This window comes from Amphimedon queenslandica, unplaced genomic scaffold (genome assembly GCF_000090795.2).
Source record: "Amphimedon queenslandica unplaced genomic scaffold, v1.1 AMPQUscaffold_13479, whole genome shotgun sequence".
NCBI lineage: Eukaryota > Metazoa > Porifera > Demospongiae > Haplosclerida > Niphatidae > Amphimedon > Amphimedon queenslandica.
This window is the reverse complement of record NW_003546285.1, coordinates 24,177-29,810: the sequence shown is the minus strand read 5'-3', so window position 1 is coordinate 29,810 and position 5,634 is coordinate 24,177. Positions and strand designations below refer to the sequence as shown.

Sequence of the window (5,634 nt, the reverse complement as noted above, 5' to 3'; positions counted from 1 at the left end):
TTTGGAAGAATGGTCTTCATTGGTTCAATGGTCATGGTGTAGGATCACTGGTAGAGATTGTGGACGAGAGCCAGTGTGTACTAGTAATGATGTCCTGTGAGAAAGGTTACAGTGACAATATGGTGTCTGAAATAAGAGATGTAATAGGAGAAGTAATGAGTGTTTATAAAGAATCCTGTCCCAGTCTAGAGGTAAAAGAGTTAGTTATTGATCCTAAAGAACTAGCCTATCCTGTAAATACACCAAGAGAAAGGACAGTGTATAGTGTAAAAGATGTACTATCTTGTATTACATGTATCAAGAAAAAAGATTTTGTCGTAAGCACTACTGGTATTAAACAGGCACAATTAAAAGAGATCCTAGCTGATGAATCATTATCAGATATTAGTAACCTGTCACTATTAGGAGGACGTGATATTAAGGTAAGAATTAACACACACAAACTGTTTGATACATTGGGTTGATATTGTGGGACCTACTATTTATTACTACCATAGAAATTGATTGAAATACCTGATGAGTCCATAGCCAGTGGCACAGCAGCACCTATAATAAAGCTAGGTATAGTATGTACTAATATAGTGTACTATATAGACACAATCATTTTTTATAGATCTTGACATTATCATTGAAGAGCTATTATCAACCAATCACATTGATTATACTAACTGGTATCGGTTTGGTCTTCATTTAGGATTATATTCTCAAACTCTAAGTGCTATTAAGAAGGATCATGGAGAATGCAAGCCATGTCTGATACAGTGTATGTCTGCCTGGTTAAGAGGAGAAGATAAAGTGAGAGAGAAAGGAGGTCCCAGTTGGTTATCATTAGCTACAGCACTGGATACAATAAAAGAGAAATCTATTGCTAGTTATATTAGAAATAAATATTGTAAATAATTAGTTAGTGGATGATTGTCTATAGTATTTCATTTTGTTCTGTTCATTATCATTTTTACTGATACTTGCAGATTCATTTAATTGACTGCATGAACTATATTATATAAAAGCTGAGCTGTCATCATGTACTAATTTCCCTATCTCTATAATTAGAATTATCACTGATAGTATCAAACTATGTTTATTATTAGTAACATTGTTATTTGAATAGTTACTGTTAGTTTCAAACTATGTTTATTATTAATGTTGTTATTGGTATAGAGTTACTATGACTAGAACTATGATACTTACACTAATTGATATAGATAAGGTTGGCTATGTGAGGCTAGATAAGGATGTACTCAGATACACTGTACAATTCTGTACATGCAATAGATTGTCAACTGAACTTTGATCAAAATTAGAGAACATGCATATGCATCAGAAAAAATTATAAAAATGGAGAATATTTTCCTTTTCGTTTTTGGCAAAATTTGGCCAAAAACCATGTACTAGTACAGTAACATTGGTTCAATTTTGGAGCAACTTTAAAAATTTGTGTAATTTTAAAAGATTTTTAAATTAAAAATAAATTATAAGTGACAATAATGCTGTGTTAAAAGAAAATGACAGTTAAATATTAATAAATAATGTTATAATAGTCTTTCCCTATCAGTACGCTGGCCAACTGTCCCTTCAGATTCCCTCTCAACAGCAGCTGGTGAATAAGACCCTTTTCTCCTACTCTTCCTCCTTACAATCCTCAGACCAACGACAACAACAACAAGAAACAACAACAACACAAAAACAACAACAGCTAATATTATAATAGAAAGACGAGAGTCGAGAGGTCTCTTCATCATCATCAATAGGCTCCGCAATAAGACAATCCACTCCAGTATAACCTCTGAAACAATTACAAGTGTAACCACCAAACTCATTCTGACACGTTCCATTATTACAAATAGTCGTATTTGTCTCAGCGCATTCATCAATATCAGTTTGACAGTGATCTCCAGTAGTTCCTGGTGAGCACATGCATGAGTAGCTACCATGTATATTCATACAAGTACCAGTGTTACATATAGGGACTGTAGTATCACACTCGTTGAGATCACTTTCACATCTAATGCCTGTAAAGCCAGGATAACAGGAGCAGGTGTAGTTACCGATAGTATTAGTACAGTTACCAGTACCAGTGCAAGGGAGGGGGAGGGAGAGGCACTCGTTGATGTCCTTGTTGCATTGGGAGCCGTTGAAACCAGCTGGACACAAGCACACGAAACCACCGAATATATTTAAACAGGTAGAGCCTTGAGTACAGCCGTGATCACCTTCAGCACACTCGTTGATATCAATATCACAATAAGGACCAGTTACTCCACCAGGACAAGCACACATATACCCACCATCAGTGTTGACACAGGTGCTACCCTCATAGCATGTATTAGTACCATCACTGCATTCGTTAATGTCAATCTCACATAGTTCTCCTGTGAATACAGTCTCAATACAATTACAATTGTATTTTTCAGATTTTGGCCTATTTCTTAAAATAGCTGTAACTAAAATAATTTAAGTCGGAATCAGCTCAAACTTAATTTCTAAACAGCATTATAATGTGAATATGTATCAGAAAATGTAATAAATATTGGTGTGATTTTTAGCCATTTTTTGAAAAAAGCATGGGCTAGAATAGAGCTATTATAGTATAGGGTATTTTTTGATTTTGGCACATTTCTTAAAATGGCCGTAACTTGAAAAATTTAATTTAAGTCGGAATCAGCTCAAACTTTTTACACAGTATAAGGACATCAATATTTATCAGAAAATGTAATAAAAATTGCAAGTGATTTTTTAGCCATTTTTTGGAAAAAAGCATTTTTCTGATTTTGGCATATTTTAAAACTATGACCGTAACTTGATAATTTAAGTCTGAATCAGCTCAAACTTTTTACACAGCATAAGGATGTCAATATGTATTAGAAAATGTAAGTAAAAATTGGGACTGATTTTTAGCCATTTTCCAGATTTTCATAACTATTAATAACTAGAATAGTTAACTAATCATTTGAATTCAAAGGGTTAATTTTTATGAAGTTTCTAAATTATTTTATAAGAAAGTTTTCAGAGAAAGTAACAAGGAAATGGCCTATTCCAGGTGTGAATCACGTGATCCTCGTTGCCTCTGGTAAAGGTGGAGTTGGAAAATCTACAACAGCTGGTAAAGAAATAATATTATTTATTTTTAATTTTATTTTTAATTTTTTAGTTAATTTAGGAGTGACATTAGCAAATGTGAAGGTAAAAATCATATTAATTATTATTTTAATTAATTATTAATTAGTAGGGGCTGAGGGTCGGTCTGTTAGATGCTGATGTGTGTGGTCCCTCGTTGCCACGTCTAATGAACCTCTCAGGACAACCTGAACTGGATAAACGTTAGTATAATTATTAGTATATTCCAGTGTATTGTCAGTATATTTCATAGAAGACAACTGAGATGATACCACTGACATATTATAATGTAAAATGGTAATTTATTATTATTTAAAAATTATTTATTATTATTATTATTATTAATTTTATTAGTATGTCAATGGGTTTCTTAGTAGAAGAATCAGAGCCAATAGTCTGGAGAGGATTAATGGTAATTAATAATAATTAATAATTAATTACATGTACATGTATTTATACAGGTAATGTCAGCAATACGGAGGTTGTTAAGAGGCATGGCCTGGGGCCTATTGGATATATTAGTGATTGATATGCCACCTGGAACTGGAGAAACTCAACTATCAATATCAGAGGATATACCTATATCTGGTAATTAAACAATAATTAATAATTGGGGCGAGCAAAAGCAAGCCCCACATAGTCGAGTCAAGTATGTCTGTTTGTTTGTTTGTTTGTTTGTTAGTACACGTACGTCACCTCTATTTATGCATCTATAAAAAAATAATAATCACACATTTTTAAATGATAATTTTGATAATTACGGTACCATGTGCAAAAACAAAGAGCAACTTCAGTAATCACTGGACGAGAGGAGTTCAAGAGACAAGAGTATTCAAAAAACAAGAGAAGCTGAAGCTTAAAGCATGAGTAATTCACAAGAAGATGCTCGTGAAGCTCGTCGACTTCTTCGTAATGAGCGTGAGGAGGAGAAAAGAGCGAGGAGGTCCAATACGGAGAAATGCTAGAGATGGTCTTGTCACACCCAAAGACAACAAATGGAGTCTCCTTCTGGCTTCTGAGACCAACCATCTTCCATCCTAGATATATATAACTGCAGAGGTTCTTCACTCAAAGCTAGAAACTATGAAATTCCTTCCATGCTTGCAAATTCTGCATTTAGTAGTGTATTGACATCGACATTCAACATTATTTTAATAGCCACTACTGACATCATATATTGCTAATCAAAATGTTAATCGTTTTGCTCGCCCCTCAATGTTTTACATTCGCCTAGTTTAATATTATATTTATTTATTTATTGCAGTATATGCATGTACATGTTGTTGTTTGTTTGTTTGTTGGTAGGTGTGGTTTTAGTGTCGACTCCACAGGATCTCTCATTATCTGATGCTAGGAAAGGAGCTGAAATGTTTAAAAAAGTTAACATACCAGTAAGCTTAAACTAAATTGCTGTAAATTATGCTAAACAGCAATATGCATGTTGTTTTGTTGATCTCCTTTCTATACTTATAGATCTTTACGTTTGCATCTGCATGTTCTATAATTCCCTTTCCTTTCTCTTTTCAAACCCGCACATATTCTAACATTTACTTGTCGCTTAATACTAAAGCATCTCTTAATTTCTATCATTTCTCTCGTCTCCATGTTCATTAGGTTTATGGTATTATAGAGAACATGAGTGGTTATGTGTGTCCTAACTGTAAACATCATTCAAACGTGTTTGGTAAAGTAGGAGGAGCTAACAAACTGTCTAAAGATGTGGGCGTGGACATAATAGGTTACTATAGCAACACGTCATCATTAATATTGATCACTTCTTTTTCATTCTCCACTTCATTTATTTCTCTTTTAATTGCTTTGTGCCTTTGTCCTCTCTCTCTCTCTCTCTCTCTCTCTCTCTCTCTCTCTCTCTCTCTCTCTCTCCCTCTCTCTCTCCCTCTCTCTCTCCCTCTCTCTCTCCCTCTCTCTCCCTCTCTCTCTCCCTCTCTCTCTCCCTCTCTCTCTCCCTCTCTCTCTCTCTCTCTCTCTCCCTCTCTCTCTCCTCTAAAGGTCTGGTTCCATTAGATGGTGATATTTGTGAATTATCAGATAAAGGTCAGCCAATAGTTATATCAAGGCCTGATAGTCCACAGGTATATTTAATAATTAATTAATGTTGTTCTATTTCATTATACAGGCTAATTCATATAAGAATATAGCTGAGAGGGTTCTGGAATTATTGCCACCTTCTGCAGAAGGTGGCAATTACTACTGGCATACTACTATTCATCAGTAGTATGCCAGTATTACTACTGGCATACTGGCATTTACTAATTTGGCATACTACTATTCATCAGTAGTATGAATAGTAGTTCCAGCCCCTCCCACACAAGCAGTTTAGGAACTGTATGTGTGTGATTATTATATTTACACTGAATATATGGGGTAGTTGATAAAGTATATATATTTAAGCCAAATTGTATTTCTTACACAAAAATTGTTAGTTTTCTATATCAACAGGAGCCCATCAACTATAGACAAATAAAACGAACCAATTTGATGTGATTTGTATACTTT

The 5,634-nt window shown here is 34.2% G+C and overlaps 2 pseudogenes; one reads left to right on the top strand and one right to left on the bottom strand.

The window, feature by feature from the left end:
- Positions 1-106: 106 nt before the first annotated feature.
- Positions 107-2,414, bottom strand: LOC109580735 (fibropellin-3 pseudogene; annotated as a pseudogene).
- A 527-nt stretch (positions 2,415-2,941) lies between these two features.
- On the top strand, positions 2,942-5,574 carry LOC100637246 (iron-sulfur protein NUBPL-like; annotated as a pseudogene).
- The last annotated feature ends 60 nt before the right edge of the window (positions 5,575-5,634 follow it).